A 21,455-nucleotide genomic window follows, 5' to 3' on the forward strand; every position below is an offset into this window, starting at 1 on the left:
AAAATAATCGTGACACTAATTTAAATAAAATAATAAATAATCTTCACTGCACCTTGGTTCGAGGTACGAAGGGGTTGATAAGTATACGCGACAAATATTTGAATTAATATATCTCTGAAAATATTTTCTCCGTACAATAATTTTATTCAATGAAAATAGAATAATCTTCTAAATAAATACAACGACAAAATAATCGTGACACTAATTTAAATAAAATAATAAATAATCTTCACTGCACCTTGGTTCGTGGTACGAAGGGGTTGATAAGTATACGCGACAAATATTTGAATTAATATATCTCTGAAAATATTTTATTCAATGAAAATAGAATAATCTTCTAAATAAATACAACGATAAAATGATATTGACACTAATTTGAACAAAATAATAAATAATCTTCGCTGCACCTTGGTTCGTGGTACGAAGAGGTTGATAAGTGTATAAAATAAAAAAAAAAATTCTTGAAATATTTGTCTCGACTGAAGACAACGGAGCTCTCTTTAACTGTCCGGTCGATCCTTCGTTGGTGAAATCTTGGACGATTCTTGGGTTCGATGCACCGACTCTGGCGAGCAGATTCGTGGGGATCGTTCGCCGTGAACATTAGTTGGAGAGCTTCCAACGTTAATAGAGTCGCACCTCCCCCCACCCTACGGCGCGAAAAAGTTGTTAGGAGCTATTTACCTGAGGGCTCTAACCGACCCCTAGACTTTTCGAGCCCGTGGAAAGCCGGTCTGGAAAGCTTGAACACGTTGGGTAGTTGTTCTCTCGGTCTTCTTCGCCGCTTCGTTTTCTCTTTCGGTTCCTTGCTTCTAATTCGTCCGTTGACAGCGTTTCTTCGAACGTTCTGACCACGGTCCAACGTGAAAATTTCGCATCGCTAACCAATACACTAATTTTAGGTCGATCAGCGTCACTAATTTCAGGTCCATCGATACTCGTCGAGTTTTATTTCTTTTTATTTAATTCATTGTACAGGTGATGATGTGCAGAAGAAAATATAAAGAAATAATGGTATTGATAGTGTTGTGGAAAACAGAGCTTATAAGTTCAGGAAAAGAATTTCAGAAATTCTTTGGGGCAAAAATTATAGGGTAAAATGAAATTAATGTTAAGACTAATATTAAGATTTATAGTGTAGCAATGAATTATGATTTTGAACTGTTTGAACGTAATGACGTTTGAACATCGATTTTGAACCTTCTAAACTTAGACTTGAACATTGATTTTGAACCATCTAAATCTAAAAACACTTGAACATTGATTTTGAACCATTTAAACGTAACAACACTTGAACTTCGATTTTGACAACTTGAACAACCTGAACAAAGACATCCGAAGTTTGATTTAATTTTTATACAGAAAATATCAAATATTACTGTAAATTTTAACTCGTTTTAATACGTGTACTTGGTACTTTATAAGACACCATTTGCTTAAGCAGGGATCTTAACGAACCCTTTACGATCAATTTAACTTTTTATATTCTAGCTATACCTTGAGGCATAATTTACATTTTACACTTGCAAACTAACTACTTTTTGAAATACAATACACGATTTACAAGGATTTACAGTTCGTACAAGTGAACAAATACACATACCTGTGATCGTGTAAACGCAATGAAGATATTAACGTATATTGATCAATCTATCGAATAGTACAACACTGACGGACAGTAAAGATGTTAAGTGCTCGTTTATAAGATAATTCCACTTCAAAGTGCACCAGCTCTACGATATACGATTACTTGGTGCACCGTTTGAATTGTTTCTTTCATTTGTTCTCAATCAATGATGAAATTTCTCGTCGTTTTACTTAACGATACAATTTTTTTTCGCAATACAGAACAACGACAAACTTCGTACGAACCGGTTACTCTTCGAATTTTGTCCGTCGAAAATTGAAAAATTCGACGAGTGGTCCCACTCTTTCATTCTAATACGCGACGTGTCATCGTGCTTTTCACTCGTGATACTGGAAAGCTCCTCCCCTGTCCGCTCCTAAATTCTGTTTTCTATTTCAGGAACGCATCCGCGCGAAGCGTTTTTCATTCCGCGAAGTCGTCACTATCAACAAAGCGAGAAGCTTTCTCGTTAAAGGGGAGCCCTTTTCTCGCCTCGAACGCGAGTTCGTCGCCTCTGGTGTTGTTGCACGCCATCCGAAATCGTTCACCGTGTCACGGAAGAACGAGCTGAGCCTGTTCGACGCGTGTCTTCAAAGCGCGCGAGGTTGTCGGCTTGCACACAGGGTGTGTCAGAACCAACAACGAAGTGTTAGCCGGTCGATGAAACTCACAACAGCAAGCACAATTTTTATATTTGGTTGTTGCTGGTTTTCGACTCTCAAGGGTTAAGTTTGAGCTAGGTCTGGATTAAACTCACAACAACGAAAACAATTTTTGTATTTTATTCTTGCTGGTTTTCAAATCTTAAAGGTTAAGTCTGGATTAGGTCTGGGTTAGGTCTCAAGGGTTAAGTCTGAGCTAGGTCTGGATTAAACTCACAACAACGAAAACAATTTTTGTATTTTATTCTTGTTGGTTTTCAAATCTTAAAGGTTAAGTCTGGATTAGGTCTGGGTTAGGTCTCAAGGGTTAAGTCTGAGCTAGGTCTGGATTAAACTCACAACAACGAAAACAATTTTTGTATTTTATTCTTGTTGGTTTTCAAATCTTAAAGGTTAAGTCTGGATTAGGTCTGGGTTAGGTCTCAAGGGTTAAGTCTGAGCTAGATCTGAATTAAACTCACAACAACGAAAACAATTTTTGTATTTTATTCTTGCTGGTTTTCAAATCTTAAAGGTTAAGTCTGGATTAGGTCTGGGTTAGGTCTCAAGGGTTAAGTCTGAGCTAGGTCTGGATTAAACTCACAACAACGAAAACAATTTTTGTATTTTAATATTGCTGGTTTTCAAATCTTAAAGGTCAAGTCTGGATTAGGTCTGGATTAAACTCACAACAACGAGCACAATTTTTATATTTTATTGTTGCTGGTTTTCAAATCTTAAAGGTCAAGTCTGAATTAGGTCTGGATTAAGTCTGCATTAAACTCACAACAACAAGTACAATTTTTTTAATTTCGTTGTTGCTGGTTTTCCACCCTAAAGGTTTAAGTCTGAGCTAGGTTTGGATTAAGTCTGGGTCAGGTCTGGGTTAAGTCTGGTAGGTTTGGATTATGTCTGTATTAAATTCACAACAACAAGCACAATTTTTTTATTTCATTATTGCTGGTTTTCCACTATCAAAGATTAAGTGTGAGTTAGGTTTGGATTAGATCTGTATTAGGTCTGGGTTAGGTCTGGCTTAGGTCTGGTAGGTCTGGATTAAACTCACAACAACAAGCACAATTTTTTTAATTTTGTTGTTGCTGGTTTTCCACTCTCAAGGTTTAAGTCTGAGTTAGGTTTGGATTAAGTCAGGATTACGTCTGGGTTACCCAGCCAGTGAAACTCGCAACAACGAGCTCAATTTTTATATTTCGTTATAAGGTTGTGAATCTAAAGGCTAGTTTTTGAATCTTGAAGAAGAAATAGGGAAAAATGTTCGAAAATAAATTAATTTTATATCGAAAATATGTATATTCGATGATAAATTATTTTTTTATCAAAGAAATGTTCGAAAATAAATTGATTTTTTGTCGAAATGGTGTTTGAAAATTACTAGTATTTTGTTTGAAAAAGGTTTGAAAATAAATTAATTTTTTTATCGAAAAAATATTTGAAAGTAAATTAATTGTTTGTTGAAAAAGGATTTGGAAACAAATTAATATTTTGTCGAAACAATATTTGAAAATAAATTAATTTTTTCTCGAATATTTTTTATAATTTAAAAGTCATATAGATGCAATGAAATAGATGGCTTTGATATAAGAGGTGATTAAAGTTAATAAAATACAATATAGTTCTTGGATCGATCCGCTGCATATTTGTGCAAAATTTCATCGAAATTGGTGCCCGACATTTTATAGAACGTGTAACACTCTATGTGAATTGAAAATAAAAAATAACTATTGGAAATCAGATCTGGCCGCTCTTCGAACAACGTTATTTAAAATATTATCTCGAACGAAATGTGAACTTATTCCACGGTTATTTAATTTCTTTAATCGAATTACGTTACCACGTTTCACGAAATATGAAAATAAGAGTTCTACGTTTGAAACAATTGTAATAGGTTTCGAATACTCTCGTTCAGAAATCTCTCGGTGGATAAAATTATACATCTTTTTACGTCATAAAAGCGATGCAACGATAATATATTCACGAAAAAAGAGAAACGAGTATAACGGATACATTTTATTGATATTATGCACGTTCGTCGTTCATCGTACATATTTATATCTACGTGTACACAATGATTTAATGAATTATATAAATCACAAATGTACAGTATGTCCAACAAATTTTCGTGCAAACTTCGCTAAAATGTTCTTACGATCGAAACGAAAACGTTGGTTCCGCAAAGTGTCGGTTATTTCGTTCGAAAAAATTTCATCTCCCATCTTCGATTGGTTTTCCAATTTTTATGCACACCCTGTATAATCGATGGGGTTTCACGGAGTATCGAGTGCATAGCGAAGCGTCCAAGTGCGCCAATGGGTTAAGGAGAAACTTAAAGCTACCCTCCCGCTTCGTGGAACATCCGCGCTTCGATACGCTTCGTTCGCATCGATTGAACAGTAAAATATTCTGAATGCAATAAGCGTTCTTCTGCATTAAAGAGTAGACCTGAATGTCGTGAAGGGTTAGAGGCCCGAGGAAAAATCGGTGTTCGTCCGAAACGGTCACGTTTCTTCTATATCATCGATTATCCTCGTTCCGTGTAACCTCTTTAGTTTTGAAGTTACTCGATGTACTTACGACACGAAAACGATCACGGAAATTTTGAATGAATATTCATAATTAAATTTCCCAATGTACAACACGGCAACGTCGCCGCGAGCCTGACGAATTAACTGGTCGATATCAACTTGAATTTTTATTTTCAACCGAACGGAATTATTCGTTCCCAAAACGGGTTAATACGTTTTCATACGACAGTATTATTATTATTATTATTAACGAGATAGGCACAAACTTTACGGAAGATTCATTAGTTCGTAATAAATATATTTATAATAATTATACGGTTTGAGATTAAGAATAAGTACACCCTGTCGAAGTGTCACGGTTTGACCCTCTCATAATATCACAAAGTTATCTCCATTTCCTGGAACTGCCGAAGATACGTTGCTTATAAGCGCGGCCAACGATGACTCGGGTAACTAACGAGTTAGAAAAAGTAAAGTTTCTACAATTTTTACTTTATCGTTATGAAAATGTTTCAATCGGATCGACGATGTTCTCGCGGTGAAAATGATACCAAACACAATCGTACCTGTTAATGCTACTTTTATAATTATATAATGCGCAGCGTACGTAATACGAGATTAACTCACTGTCGTCTGTTCCGCTCGCTCTCGGTGCATCCCATTCATTCACTTCGTCGCTACTTACCCCGCTTTCGAGTGAACTTAGCGATCTCGTTTCGTTACTTGAAAGCGGGAATTACTGTACACGCCTCACTTCCGTTTTTTACATTATCAATGTTGTTCTCGGTACTTTCACCATGTTATGACTTTCTTCGTAAATTTCCTAAATTAAAAAATTCCTATTTACACGAATACAAGTAACGACTCCACTATGTATCTATGATGCACTAATGGATAGTAGTAAATTAGTAATATTATCGGTCATCAATGTTGATATTTCTGTTCAATTCCATTAATTACCAAGAATCGTACGAATCTTTCATATATATATACAAAATACAAACTGTACCCAAAAATATAAATTGATGGTAAATTAATAATAATGTAAATAATACTACCAACATTGGTATTTCGTTTAATTCCATTAATTACTAAGGATTGTACAATTCTTTCACGGTATACATATATACGAAATACAAACTATACCCAAAAATAAAAATCGGTAGTAAATTAATAATGATATAAATAATACTGTCAACGTCTACATTTCGATTAATTACCAAGGATCGTACGATCCTTCTACGGTACAACGACCCAGAATTAGTGCTCCCCTTTTAAAAATAACGCCGCTGGTTTTCCTCGTCCGATAACTATATCCGATCAATTGAACGGAACACGCCGGTGAATCTCGTCTCCCCTTCCTCTGGAGCGAGCAGTGACGACAGAGCCGAAACATGTGGACGCAGCTGAATATGGATCGAGAGAGTGCATGCCTTTCGTCGGAAGCGTTGAGAGGAAAGGGTGGGGGCTTAAAGCACGATCGTGTCACGAGATCTTTTAAAGGGGTGGCGGTCGATTAAGTCGCGAACCAGCCCGTGAAAGAATTCACCCTCTGTCTTGCGTAGAGGAGTCCACGAACGCCCGTGAGAGATCCGTCGGGCGCTGTTGGAATACTTTCCCTTTCCCTGGGAATTCTTCGTTCGCGAGAAATGAAATCTCGATCGGGTGGGGGGGAGTCACGTGACGATCGAAATTGAAGTATCGTAGAAATGGCGGACCCTTCCAAGAACGTCTAGATTTTTATCGAATGAATAATTTACGCTTCTTCGCGGCACCGTGCCTCGTACAAAGACAAATGTATATTTTTGCACATTCGGTATAAAGTAATGCACGGTTAACTTTCATGAGATTTGGGTATTCTTTGTCTAACTCAACTCGAACGTTGTTCGAGAAGGAAAGAGAATGGTTGTAACGGGAGGAAACGAGACAGATATAGGCGTAGCTGGTATTAAACCTAACCTATATATAACAGGGTAAATGTAGTAGAAGAAAGGCAGAAAATACAATCGACTCTGATATAAAATTCCTAAGATAAACCGAAGTCCAACTTTCAAATAAAGAGCTAAGGAGTCTCCGGCTTTTAATCCCGTGATTTTGATGGGGTTTGGGATGAAAGTTTTGGCCGTTTGTTCGAAGAAAGAAAACGTGAGGGGCGAAGTAATATAGTTAGTGAAAAATTGAAATTGTGGGGTTCGGTGTATGAAAGAGAATGATGAATTTAGTGAAATGGAAGATAGGAATGGAAAAATCTTCTTGGCGATTATAAGTTTGGAGGTTATGGAGACCTCTTTTTTCTTTGTTTCAAAGTTACGGGACAATTCGTAGGAATTTTATTATATATCCGAATCGATAAGTTGAATTCAGTTGGTGGAATCTCTACTTGGAGGCAGGGTCAGGACTATTCGAATAATACTATATTGGAATACTTTGTTTACGTATAATTTTCATTTCTATTATTGGTAGAGTGATAATTAGATGTTCATGATTGATAAAATTAATTAATAATTTCGAATCAAAGGTTTCTCTAATATTCACAGTTATTCAAATAAGAATTTTCCTATACATATTTCCACTGTTTAAACAATGCAGATATAGTGTACTTATGTAAATATTACATCATGCCGTTAGCCTATTAGTGGGTCATCCATATGAGTGAACCGTTCCGATACGTAAGATCGATGATTCTTAGAGAATGGTCAGACAATAGTGTTTACATTTTCCTAGAAGTAAACACAAAGTATACTATTCGAGTACTAAGAATATCCAGCACACAAATACTTTACGCCCACACTAATTTAAACGAGATGTATAAATAATCTCTTCTACGTGTATCTCATTTTTTACATATTCAGAATTAAATATCTCAATGATATAAGACTGCAACACGGTCGTGAGATTGATAAATGTTACGAGTCGATATCGGTTAAAACGATGCAAAAATATACTCTTACAATGATCAAACTCCTGTAATCGATCCACTAATCGACAGATATTAATGTTATCCACATTTTTCTACACGATAAATTATTTTTCACGCCTCCGATGTTTTTTCAGGGGCGCCGCCCTCTTCCTCGGGGATTGCGCCATCTATCGTAGAAAATACCGTTCAAATACTCGAATAATCCACAGAAAAATTCCACGCGCAGCCTTATTCGGAAGCAGGTCTATCCACGCGCGAGAAATATTTGCCAATACTCCCGAGCGTCTTCGGACCGTTAAAATACAATGCGTCGAGCGGCACGGAATATAGCTGAAAATATCAATCGTACGGCCACGCGACCAGCTGTTACACCTCGGGTTTCGCAACGCGTATGATTCATCGACGCTTCGAAAAGGAATTGGTCGCTGGCGTCCAGCGAACACGCGTCACTCGTGACCAGTTCAAATCCGTGTTCCGGCGTGTACTCGACGTGGTCGATTTGTGTCCCGTGTCGCGATTGACGGAAAGAACGAATTTGCGAACAATCGGTACCCCCCATCCATCATCATCCGTGAAACGGTGTCTCGGCGACCGCGTTTCATCGCGACAGTGCTCTCGATCCATCGTTCGAGTAACCTTTGTCCTAGTTCGAAGCCACCGAAAACGTTCGCGAACGTTGGTTAAAGATTTAATTAATTAACGATGATCTTAATCGGGGACCCGTTACTCGCGTTATAAATGGTCGTTGATTTTATTTCTTTTACATTTAACGGTGGCGGTACGATTCATTTGTAACGAATATCGGAAATAACCGTTCGGGATAAAATTTCGTTCCGTTATTTCTGGAAACGTTACATTGGAAATAAACGAAGCATCGATTTATTTGAAACAACAGTTAGTGAAACTATTTTTTGTCGCAAATATCGATGCGGGAATGGTGATTAAATTTATCTTACAAGGGAGGAATCTCTCTAGGTGAATTCTTTTTTTTTTAGAATTTTACGCAGCCTGTAATATTTGTGCAGAGTGTACGTGACATTTCTGGTATTTTTAAGGTGCTTGTAGTACGGCTACGGTGTGCGTTTACGCACAACCCACATGCTGCATGCCACATAATATGTAGAGAATAATACTACATACGCATGTCGTGAACACTTTAGTGCTTTATAATGGTTTACAAAGTAACGGTTCAATAACAAGAACTTCGCTCTCAGGATCCTTTTATAGGATGGATTAAAATATTTAAAATATTCTGATTATACTGTGATTTAAAATATTTAAAGGGATTAAACATTATTGCACCTAACCTATTTACCTAATTCAGCCATTACGTTTTCATAAGTATTCGAAATGAAAAATAACGATATTCTGTTATTGCTCGAAGTACCTGTTGTATAAATATTTATACGTACGTCTATGTTGTTTGAATAAACTTTTATTCAGATCACCTATTATCCGAATAAACTTTTATTCGATACAAACATATTCCTCATTTACAAACAAAATGTTACCAACTTTTAAACAAAGTATATAACATTTTTGTCTCGTTGTTAGATGCAGAATGTACTAACAAAGTTTATGCGAAAATTTGTTAATGTGTGAATTATTACCATGTCGCATGTTGAATTGTACAAATGCGTATGATGGATGTGCAAAATAGGAATGAAATTTATCACACTGATTTCTTTTCCTCTTTACACGAAAACTATATTTTTGTAAAAGCATCCGCTATTTCTAAAAATATTTCATTATTTCAGTTGCATAATTATTATTTGCAAAATTATTCGACAGATTGAAAAAATAAAGCAACGGATTATTTAAAATAATATTTTCACCGGTATTTCGAATAACATTATGCGTTATATCGCATTTGAAGTAACATTATTTGTTACGTCATATATTTCGTGTAACGTTATTCGTTGTATCGTATTTCAAGTAACGTTATTCGTTATATCGTATTTCGAGTAACGTTATTTAAAAAAACGTCCAGGTCCGGTGTTCACAGGGAGGCTCGTTTTTCATTGTGACCGGAAATCAATTTTTCGTTTTCGTGTGCAGTTACGAGAATCGAATCAACAATCGAGGTTGAATCGAGAGTACCGTTTAGAGAATCGAACGAGAGTAATTCTCGCCCTAACGGGTCCGATCGTGATGTTTTTCCACGATAAAATCGATTCCTCGGATGTACGGAAAAATATCCAGATCAGAATTTTAAAAGCCGCGAGATGAAAAGGACGTTTACGTATATAAAGGGGAGGGAACACGCGCTGGCTGGAGAGATAGCTGTGCAATCGTGTCGATCGTCTATCGCGTTCTAATACCTCGGAGAAAACGATGTTTTTCATCTGTTCGCAATATCGTCGAAAAGCCGATCGAATTTACCGAAGACCCATTGGCTCGTGTCACGAGCGAATCGTTCGAGAGTGCACCGATAACGAGAGAATAATACAGAGAGCGCATTACTGTGAGAAAATACTGTGTTCTGTTCTGAAAAAGGTTGTTTACATTCTGCAGGCCTCCTCAAACTGCGCGATCCCAGTGTTATTGAAGAACACGTGTTATTATACGCCGCTCTCCCAACAGTGGCGCACTAGAAACGGACGTCGTTCGAATAACTACGAATACGTCTTTGTTCAGTATATAATTGGAATGAAATGTTATCCGAGTAGTTCGGATAATCGGTGTACGTTAATCATGGTATTCGCTTGTAATCGATGAAAGTCTAAGTGGATAAAATATTATTCGAATAACGCAACCGTGAAAATAAATATTCATAGATCGTGTGAAATACGAAGCTGCTTTTACATAACCGCGTGTGTATCTACGGTGTGGTGCGTGTGATATATCGTACATATGTGCCCAAGTAATGTCGTGAGCATTACATGTGTTGGACATATGCAAGGGCGTGTGTAGGTGTTGGTTGTACATGTCACCTTTGATACTTTTGTGACATCTTTGATACTTTGTTCATTTTGGAAGCTTTCGTATTTTTGCTATAATTGAGACATCTTTGTGATAATATTTTTGGTGACAATTGTGACATCGTTGGTGTTTTCAGCAGCTTTGGTTTTTTGTGTGTGATAATTACACTATCCGTGGTATTTTGTACAATCATGACATTTTTTAAATTTTTGTGACGACCGTGACATCTTTGTTACCTTTGTGGTTTTATGTGATATTTTTACGTATATGTTATACACATTATAAAAATACCACACGTACAACCCGTACCAAAAGAATATCACGTACGAAGTTTTCTCTTATATCACAAAAATGTCATACTGTGCGTACATCACAAACATACTCGCGTGCACATAAATAATTTACTCATCGTTTACGAAATAAGTAAATGTTTATTCAGCCGTCTGCCTTGTTCGAGTAAATGTTTTCGTGGATAAAAATTATCTGTGATTCACGCACAAAACATTAATTCATTATTCAGCATTTCAGTTTGGGTTTACGATGACGCAAACGTTCGTCTTAAGTTCAATTCTGAGGTTATGACTCAACACAGTATTAGACCTGTTATTATACAAAGTGCTTCGTAATTGCGTGTCGATATTTCAGGCGGTGAATTCATGTTCCAAAGAGAAGAGAAAAAAAGTATACGAATGTATCTTACGGAACCGTTATTTTTCCACTTGTAACGAATTAGAGAAAGTGGTAACACGCACTATAGATTAAATCGGATCGTAGTGTGACGCGCGTTGTGTCCTTTAATTCGCCCTAACCGGAGAAGTCGAGCCCGAGAGTCCAACGTTCGTGAAACATTTTTTGTTTATTTGTTTATTCCCCGGATTTAATTGTCGAACCGTGAACGTGTAAAATTACAAATCACCGTCCATAAATCACTGTAGGTGTCGGTCGATGAACATTTACATTTAACGAACACTGGCGAAGAAAATGAAAAATGAGACCAAAGGTCGAAGTTTTTTAGAAAAATAATTCCTAGGTATTTCTATCGGTGAATTTATACGGATAACACGCGGAAATAATTTTCTCCGTTGCAATAAAACAGAGCCGGGTAAAATTTAATACGAACGAGAAATGACTAATAAAACCAATATATAACAATTTGTTCACATTTATTTAGCAGTCAGTTAAATTTTTAGCGAGAAATATTGTATTATACAATTCCACTTTTTATTCACCGAATAACAGTTAATTCTCTTTCATCCGTTTTGTGAAAATTTTCGTCTGAATAAAATTTTTCCCATTTTTGCGATAACGTAATTTTCGCATCAAATGTTTCCGATCCGCTAGCGGGTAATCTCTTTTAGACACGACATGATATAAAATTCACAAAGGAGCATATTTTTTCAATGCTCCACCTTAAGCTCCTCGATATGAATAAAATATCGCAAGAACCATTTTCCGTATTACGTAACACAGAACGCTACTTTCTCCTTCGAGAGTTCGTTTTGTTTTTCCTTCGAAATTACCCCGGCCTCCTAAAACAACAAAATTAACAGTTCCGACAACGGTCAATCGATGGAAAGTTATAATGGAAACGAGATCGCACGCCACGGGGGTTAAAGGTGAGGAGGTTAACACGGGGTGTATAAATCGTGGAAAACCACGAGGCCGGTGTCGTATTCATTATTCAGCAGGCGCGGCCGTTCGTTTGGTCGCGGAACGATTATCGGTCGAGGGTTGGGGTATGGAATGGGGGGGGGGGGGGAGACTGTGAGGGAGCCTCCTGTCGAGTTTAAAAAAAGAAGGAAATTGTGTATCTGGCGTGTCTACCCGGCGCGAGCACGTACGTACAAGCGCGTCGTGTAACCGCTAACAAGGCTCTTCTATTTATAGCGCGTCGTTGCCGTACGCCGCTTCGAGAAACGCGTTCCGAAGCCCGCCAGTTTTCCGATTTTCTCCGTAGACCGAGTTTCCACGACGTTGCTGGAGCCCGTGCCTAACCTAAATCGTACGTGATTCTTGAACGTTCGCCGCGCGCGAATATTCCACGCGAAACGGTAATCATCGGGACCGTCGATCGAAAGTTCGAGGATTCACCGCCAGTCCGCGCCTCCTGATATTTATTAAGGCTTGTCGGAAAGTCGAAGTTCGCGTTTCGTTGGATATTCGGCGGTAGACGCGTATTCTTCGCGAGTTCCAAACCGGGAAACAAAGAAGTCGTTCGTCCTTTTTGTTTTACTGTCCTCTCGCGCGCATGCGCGCGCTTCAAGACCGATCTTACATCGAGAATAGACACTTTTCAGATATTGGCAGTATTCCATGCTCCTGCAGCCACTCCCACGCATTAACCGGCGCCCATCCACTTGGAGTCGTTAAACTTGGCGCTGGTGTCGTCGCGCGCGGTGAAAAATCACGGAATCGGTATGGTCGTTAACGACGAGTCGCGTCAGTATCGTTGGTAATATAGAAGGTAATCAGTTTCCGGTAGAACGTGCCGTTAATGTAAAAATTATTCCGATTTCCCGAATAGAGCGCAGCAAGGTACGCGAGTATTTTTCGATAGTGGGATATAAGTGCAAATTTTAGAATATATATAGTATGTGTAGTTTTATCCACGTTTTAGCTAGATACTGAACCCTCTTCAGGACATGTGTACAACTAAAAGTATAAAACGTATAAAGTAATACATGATACAACGAATCATAAACCTTTGTAAGTTTAGACTATTATGGATTTATAAATTATAATTATTACTTCCATCTTTTGTTGTACACTTTTAATTGTGTATGTAAATGTATAGATAGAAATATAAATATACATACAGTAATTCTTTTTCTACATTTCTCCTATTACCGAAGAATATTCAGATACTCTGTCAGGATTAATATTTGAAGATGAGAATTACAAATTAAATGCAAAAACGTTTCACGTTACCACGACCATAATTATGAATCTCTCACGGCGATATCGAGAATCAATACTGTCGAGTGCAGAAGAATTACGTCGGACCTGATTTTCTTATTTAAAATATCGAATGACAAGATCAATTGTCCCCAGTTGCTCGGAAGTATTACCAGATACGAGACTCCGAGAATAGGTATATCTGCTTCTTGGTCCAGAAGAATGGTGCACGGAAGAGGGAACTTGGCCATAGTGACCTCGTTAATGGAATATGCAATTTAGCAAATGGTCTTAGTCGCGGCGTAGACTTTTTCTCACAGTTTATGGATTCGTCTAGACAAAAGTAAGTGCCGTATATTTCGGCCGCTTAAGGCTATTAAGGGATCCCCCACTACTATATACCGTTAAGCCATTCTGCTCGCTCTATCTTTCATCTCTTCGTGCAAACCTGTTGGCACGAGACTTCTCTCTTTCAAAGGAGGCGTTTAGCGAATTTTGCAAAGGAGAGCAAAATTCTTATCTATTAGGTTGTTCGGAAAGTCATTTCGTTTTTTTTGAAACACGATTTTTTTAGAGTGTACAAATATTATAATAATATATTAAATAAATAATTATTTGAACCACGATTTTTTTTTACACTTTAAAAAAATTGTGTAAAATATATATAAATATTTATAATATATTTTTATAATATTTGTACACTTTAAAAGAATCGTGTTTCAAAAAATTATTTATAATATATTTATAATATATTATTTATACAATTATTTATTATATTATTATAATATTTATACACTCTAAAAAAGTCGTGTTTCAGAAAAACGAAATGACTTTTCGAACAACCCGATAGATCAAAGTTTCGAATGACGAATAAAAGATGATTAACTTTTAATCCGTTACTCGTTAAAGAGGAATCAGAATTCCCTCTTAAAAGGGAAAGTAGATTGTAACGTCACTTAGAGACTCGGCAATGGCCTCGAGCGACCAAAATATTTGACACAGATCTAGGCAAGCTCAACTGGTCTCTCTCGATTAACTGCAGCAGTGGTTTCGATCGATATATTTATTTCACTGTTATCTATTTTTATCGAACGCGGTTGATAATATTTTTGGTCGTCTTAGATATTAAGTTTCTTAAGGAAGTCTCTTGACGGTGATTGTTTATTTTTTCTGAACGTTTATTATGTTTCGGATATTTTTATAAGCCCTCTTTAGCCAAGATATACAACATAATATTTTCCCGGAAGAGTAAATTGGTCGTAACCGAACCATGTGTGTTAATGATAGTTAGTTTTGCAGGTTATGTTATGAGAGTGCTCGCACGACTGTTGTAAACTTTATACAACTTTACCGCAAATTTTAAATTATACTGATTCACAATTCTAAACATTTTATATCCCATAACAATGTTGATACAATATCTGGTGTTACTATTTCAAACTGTATAAAATGTTAAATTGAAAAATTTGATTTCATTGCATTGTATACCCAAATCTTTTCTTTCTATAGTATTGGGTTGTTCGGAAAGTCATTTCGTTTTCCAATATGGAGAATATATAATTTAATCAAATGTTTATACACTCTAAAAAAATCGTATTTCATTTTCACCAAAAAAAAAAAAAAAAACGAAATAACTTTCCGAACCTAATATTTATTTTATCGTATTCCTCTTCTCGAATCTTGTTACCAATATCGGTCAAATACCTTCAGTCCGTATGCAAATACACTATGTACGTTTATAGTGTACCTCACTGCCTATTCGTTAACCACGAAGGCGTGGTTTTATGCCCGCAGGGGCGTGGCTTCGTGCCCGCCGAGAGTTAAATGCCCCCTCGTAATGAAAGACTCTAGTGTACACAATTAGTTGGTTACATTTAGTATAGTCCGCATCGAGAGAGCTTCGAAATATAATTAAACGCGTAATTTAAAACCAATTGCACGCGTGTATTAATTTTATCGAATTTCAGAGTCACTTTCGTGAATAACGGAATTCAGTAGATAAATAGACAATGTTCACATCGCGTTCGAAAAATTCCTCGGTATTTGTAAGCGACGCGAGGACGACAATAACAGCGAAAAGAAAAGCTGAAACACGTCGAACGTTTCGCAACGAGGACTCACGAATCTGTAAGCCGTACAAACGACACAAAGACCGTTTTAACGGGTCTAGACAAATGTAACCGAAAACAGGCGCCACAGACCGTGAGGTAATCTCTTTGAACTTATCGGCCGGAAAAACAAAGTTCGCAAACACGGCCGGGTTTCAAACATTTTTGAACGCCCACCAAGTCGATCCAGTGGCAATGGCCGCTCCGAGATGTGTGCACTCGGTTCGAAGTCAAACGGAGCACGAAATTGCGTTCCAAAGGTCCAAAGGATATCATCCCTCTGGACGTGAAGGCGCTCAAGTAGTATAAGTCGTCGCTGATTAGACGCGCATCAGCCACGAAGCCTATCTGCTACCGATTCCTGTTTAAGTTTGCGAATCGTTCGACAAAATCCTGTACCTTTTTCTTCTAATATAATTTCATATGTCGCCGATATGCGTTGAAACATACTTTGTATACTCGAAATCTTTTAACGAGGGATGGTAGAGAATTTGTTCCTAGAAGAGACCTTTCGTACACTTTTGGGTGCGATTAAAATGTTTTAAGGAGGGAAGGTAGAGAATTCGTTCCTAGAAGAGACCTTTCGTACACTTGGGTGCGATTGAAATGTTTTAAGGAGGGATGGTAGAGAATTTGTTCTTAGAACAGACCTTCAGTACACTTTTGGGTGCGATTGAAATGTTTTAAGGAGGGAAGGTAGATAATTCGTTCCTAGAAGAGACCTTTCGTACACTTGGGTGCGATTGAAATGTTTTAAGGAGGGATGGTAGAGAATTTGTTCCTGGAACAGACCTTTAGTACACTTTTGAGTGTGATTGAAATGTTTTAAGGAGGGATGGTAGAGAATTTGTTCGTAGAATAGACCTTTCGTACAATTTTACATCTACTTAAAATGTTTCAAGGAGGGATTCGGACTACTTTTAATTATACATTATTTGAATCATTTTCAAAAAATATCAAATTTTGTCTAAATAAAAATTGTTCGAATGTGGTCGAGTTTGGACTTATTTTCATGAGAAAAACTTTGCCAATTCATTAAAAATACTTTAATAAAGATACGATAACAATTGTAAAAGTTTTTAATTTTCATTAATTGTCACACTAACACGCGTACGACAATGGTTTGAAGTTCGGTCACTTAGTTTTTAAATCCACAGCTACAAGCTGCTCGCCTTGACGGTTGCCTAAGCTGCAAAACGTGAACCGTGGTGGACACAATTCTGTATATTTTATCGAGGGATAAACTTGATATTTTAACGAGGTATTAGTGTACTTACTCTGTTCTAGTGCTTCCTCGTCGAGAATATTGTTCTTCAATCTAAAACATTCGTCATCTTGTTAGTAATATCTCTTTGAAAAATGTTGCGCACAAACATGGACAATTTACGCTAAAGACGTGTCATGTAGACGATTCAATTTTTACGACTGTAGGTCTGTTCGCTACAATTTAACAGAATAGATATTCAAGTCGATGTCTACATGCAAAATTTTATGCTGCCATATAGTCTGTTCTAAAATCCTGGAACTTTTACAACTTGATCTACATTTATGACATTTAAAACATTTCCTAAATTTTCATTATTCATTGACTGTGTGATTAGAGACCACATTGACTGTGTTATTCAGAGATGAGTACCAAGTTGAAATGAATATGATACTGTAACTAAAATGTGATCAGAATCGAGTAATTTTTATTCAGGTTTATGAACAAGACTGAAACGTCTGACCCAATACGAATCGAGATTACTTTGAGATCTGATCTCTCTTTTTCACACTTACATCACAAGATAACAAACTAACAAGATATCAAGATAGTAATTTCTGCTCAGTCATAACTTTAGTGTATTCTTTCAAGATTAAAATTTTATCCCGAATTAAAATACCAGAATCATTCTCACCACTGTTCATACATATCTAGCATGGACGAGGCCTCGACGAAATCACTACCAACCCCGCTTTCAAGCAAATCAAAGGCCCAATTGTACATCTTGAAGGCGAGAATCGTATCTAAATTAGTATTTAAAGTCCATGCAAATATACACCAGGTACTATTACCTAAAGTGTCTTTAACGAAATCGCTACCAACCCCGCTTTCGAGCGAATCAGAGGCCCAATTGTACATCTTGAAGGCGAGAATCGTATCTAAATTAGTATTTAGATAAATCCCATGCAAATATACACCAGGTACTATTACCTAAAGTGTCTTTAACGAAATCGTTACCAACCCCGCTTTCGAGCGAATCAGAGGCCCAATTGTACATTTTGAAGGCAGTAAGTGTATCTAAATTTCTGTTCACGCGCATATACTCCAGGTACTATTACCTAAAGGGTCTTTGACCGTATAATAATAGTAATGATAACACAGTTGCTTCTTCAATTTGGAACGCGTCCACCGATCGAGGTTAATCAACAGCGACTAGCTCGAAGCGTAACCGTCGATCGTTCATATTTCAGCACCGCGATCATGCGAACACCGGCGGGATAAATCATAGGGGAGTCGAATCGGGAAGAATTGATAAAAAGTTTACGAACCGTGGTCCCACCTTCCAGCGAATCTATTTTAAATCTACACGAGTTTCGCTCGGCTTCAAGCCAAATTCACCAACTTGAGCGATATCACTTGTCTTTTCTTGTCTTCGAAACTTTTCCATCTCTGAACCGCATCTCTCGTATTTTTCGACCCACCTAGCCCCTCGTTTACCGTGTCCCCCCTCCCCCACGCTTTTCTTGTATCCGATCGTTATTTATTGGACACGGTGAAATTCAGAACAACTCGCATTCAGCGCGAATCTCGACGAAAAAGAAGGCTCGAGCTGGTCGCGGTGCATTTGCATTTGGAACTGATACTCTTGTGTGCAATCATTCTAGGAAATGTCTTCAAACGACTCGATACTTCGTTTACGGTAGTGCTGCTTTTGAAACGAGGTTAGGTTGATAACAGTATATCGCTGCACCTCGCCTTTTACGCCATAACGTATACTTACTTTTACTTCGATATACATTAATCTTCTCCTTTTCCCTCAATGCTTCGTTTCTTTTCTGTGACCAACCTTGAATGCAATAATGACGTATTATTATTTACTCTATAATTAAACCGACCAGATTTTCTCAAGGTAAGATCGATATATTTTTTTTTCATCATTTCGTCTACCAATGAAACAGCACTACGAAGATCGATTGCACGATTTCACGTGGTACGTTAATCTGTTATTGGTATTTGAAAAATAAAAATACATTACAGATGATTCTTCGAACCTCGTGAGAATAAGTCCAATCTCGATCACGTTTGAAAAAATTGAAGATTTGAAGATTTGAAGATTTCACACAGAATTGAATATTTTTCAATGTCTTCTCAATTCGAAGAAATTATTCATTTCTTTCGTGGAAATTACCAAAAGTGCGATACAGTTTTAAAAATATAAAAAACATTTTCACCAGTTATCCATTTACATCGTACGATAAACATTTATTAAAATGAGCGATGTGTGACTTTCGAACGAGACTGTACGCGTACACATCGTGAACTATATTCCATTGGTGCCTCGGGCTACGGGGTCTACACGCAGCCTTGCAAAATGACAATTTATTCCAATGCCTGTTAGATACCTCGATATAACGATTTGCAATTGATACTTATCGGTATTAACTAGTATACCGTTGAACAGATCCGATTTCATATATAAACGAGTACAAGACGCGGTGCGGCCGGCTTTGTTTCGAAACCTAACCTCACTCGCGCAACCCCGTCAACTTTCTCTCCGTTTCGTTCGATCATCGCCTCGTAGAAGAACCATAGTCGTTAGAAGGTTGTTTTTGCTGAGAAAGCGTACGGCTGAACACAGTGTGTTTAACACGTTGAAGCACGAGAATCAGTCTGAGCCCCTCGAGACTTCGTTGCTAATTGGCTCAGCGTATCAACGACCTTTCTTACATCGCGGAGTAACTTTTTCCAGAACAGCTCATTCTAATGCGTCAATTTCGCACGAAACTCGCACGTCGGATCCATTCGACCGAATCTTTTAATTAAGACCGATCGTGGTATCGGAACGATTAATTGGCCGCTCGACAGATAAATACCAAAACTGTGATTCCTGATTGCGTGTCGTTTTCTCTAATTTTACTCCTGTAACGACCAAATCGATTCGTTCTTTTTTTTTATTTCACAATTTTATCGCCTCGTTATTAAACGCAAACGAAACGAAACGTAAATAACGATTGTGTTGAAAATATTACGATAATAGTCACGATTCGATAAATGTTGATTTGGAACCTAACCTCAAACTTACGAATCGAATTTAACGCGTTGGGTTATCGTTAGTTGGAAAACTGTCCGCCATTTTGATTTTGAAGTAGTGCATCGTTTTAATAATAATGATACGTATATAATAATATTAGAATTAGAAATAAATTGTGTGGACCAAATAAAAATTTTGAATAATCTGTCACGTATACGTGACACTTGTTTATAGTTTGTATTTTATTTGTTTTTGAAAACTGAAGTAAACAATCTGCGATCCATTAACCTCGTAAGGGACGAACTATTTTATACGAAGTGAACAAAAATTTAATTCGATATTATCTATCAATCTTGTAACGACTCTGCAATATTTTATGGTTAGGAGATTTTAATGTAAATATTGTTCATTATGATTTACAAATCGGTGAATTTATTATGGTAGAGAATAGACGACCTCGCTTGTCAACGGTCACGTTACACGAGGGAATCCCATCTTAGACAATCTTGGTTAGGTCGATAAGGGTTGCCAACGTACAAACTTGACGAACTAAAAATAACTAGCTGATTCAAATGTATGTTCGCACTTTTAACAAATTCGTAACTTCCATGATCACTTTTGTGATATTGTAGTAAAAATTACTTAAAAAGTAAACGCATATGTATTACGTGCCAATATCCTTGAAAATATTAAGAATAGTACAAGGAGGAATTATAAAAAATAAAAAAAAATAGAATAAAAAATTGTAAGTTTAAAAGACAGAATTCTATGGACCGTATATTGAATAGTACATAAATAAACGTAATAGAAATCGCAATAATCAAAGGGAGACACAATTAACCAAAATCCTACAGAGGCATATATTTATTTTTCCAAGTGAAACATTTTAAAAAAGTTACATAAATTAGGGGTCAACCATATAGTGCAATATTTTGTAAAAAATTACATTTTCTGTATATATATATATATATTAAACTCTACCAAAAAGCTGTCTAATAGCGACATCTAGTTTTTTTTAGTTACACTTAAACAGTACAAAAAATTGTAAACTCTGTTATAAAATTATATTAATTAATTTCAATTTCGTTCAATGTTGTACAGTTATTTTAACTTTGGACTTGGTTATAAAATGGTATTGTTTAATTTTAATTTCGTTCAGAGTTGTGAGAGATTTTGAAAAAAAAAAAAAAAACGATAGTAATACGCGAGTTAATTATCGATAGTGTACGAATTTGAAGTTGGTTGACGAAACACGGAGAATATATATTTTTTACTCTATGCTGTAGATTCACCCTTTTCTTCCTCGAGGGTCGAATTTCTATATCTTCCCTACTGTGTAAGAAAGCAGTCGACAGGTTCTTCGATTTCATTCGACGTTCAGGTATTCTGTTTCAAAGAGAACAACAAGGAATTAATGGCGCACTGACTCGAGATGGATCGTTTGTCCTTTGCGTTGTGAAGAATGCGATGCAGAAAGCTTTGTGTAACTTAAGCCACGGATTGATTGCACGGCTCATAAATAGATTTTCTTTAGATATCAGTCTTTTAATTCCGTACCAAAGTG

General features: G+C 36.8%; 1 protein-coding gene across 13 annotated transcripts in view; it reads left to right on the forward strand.

Moving 5' to 3' along the window:
* Positions 1-21,455, forward strand: part of LOC143147504 (uncharacterized) — a 51,237-nt gene that overhangs the window by 7,047 nt on the left and 22,735 nt on the right. Inside the window, exon 1 of one of the 13 annotated variants that reach the window (XM_076312780.1) lies at positions 8,202-8,706. The exons of the other annotated variants lie outside the window; for them this stretch is intronic. The gene's annotated coding sequence lies outside the window, so the exon portion shown is untranslated. Of the gene's footprint in view, positions 1-8,201; positions 8,707-21,455 lie in introns of those variants that run through there. 13 annotated transcript variants of the gene reach the window in all.

Source organism: Ptiloglossa arizonensis, chromosome 5, assembly GCF_051014685.1.
Source record: "Ptiloglossa arizonensis isolate GNS036 chromosome 5, iyPtiAriz1_principal, whole genome shotgun sequence".
NCBI classification, from domain to species: Eukaryota; Metazoa; Arthropoda; class Insecta; order Hymenoptera; family Colletidae; genus Ptiloglossa; species Ptiloglossa arizonensis.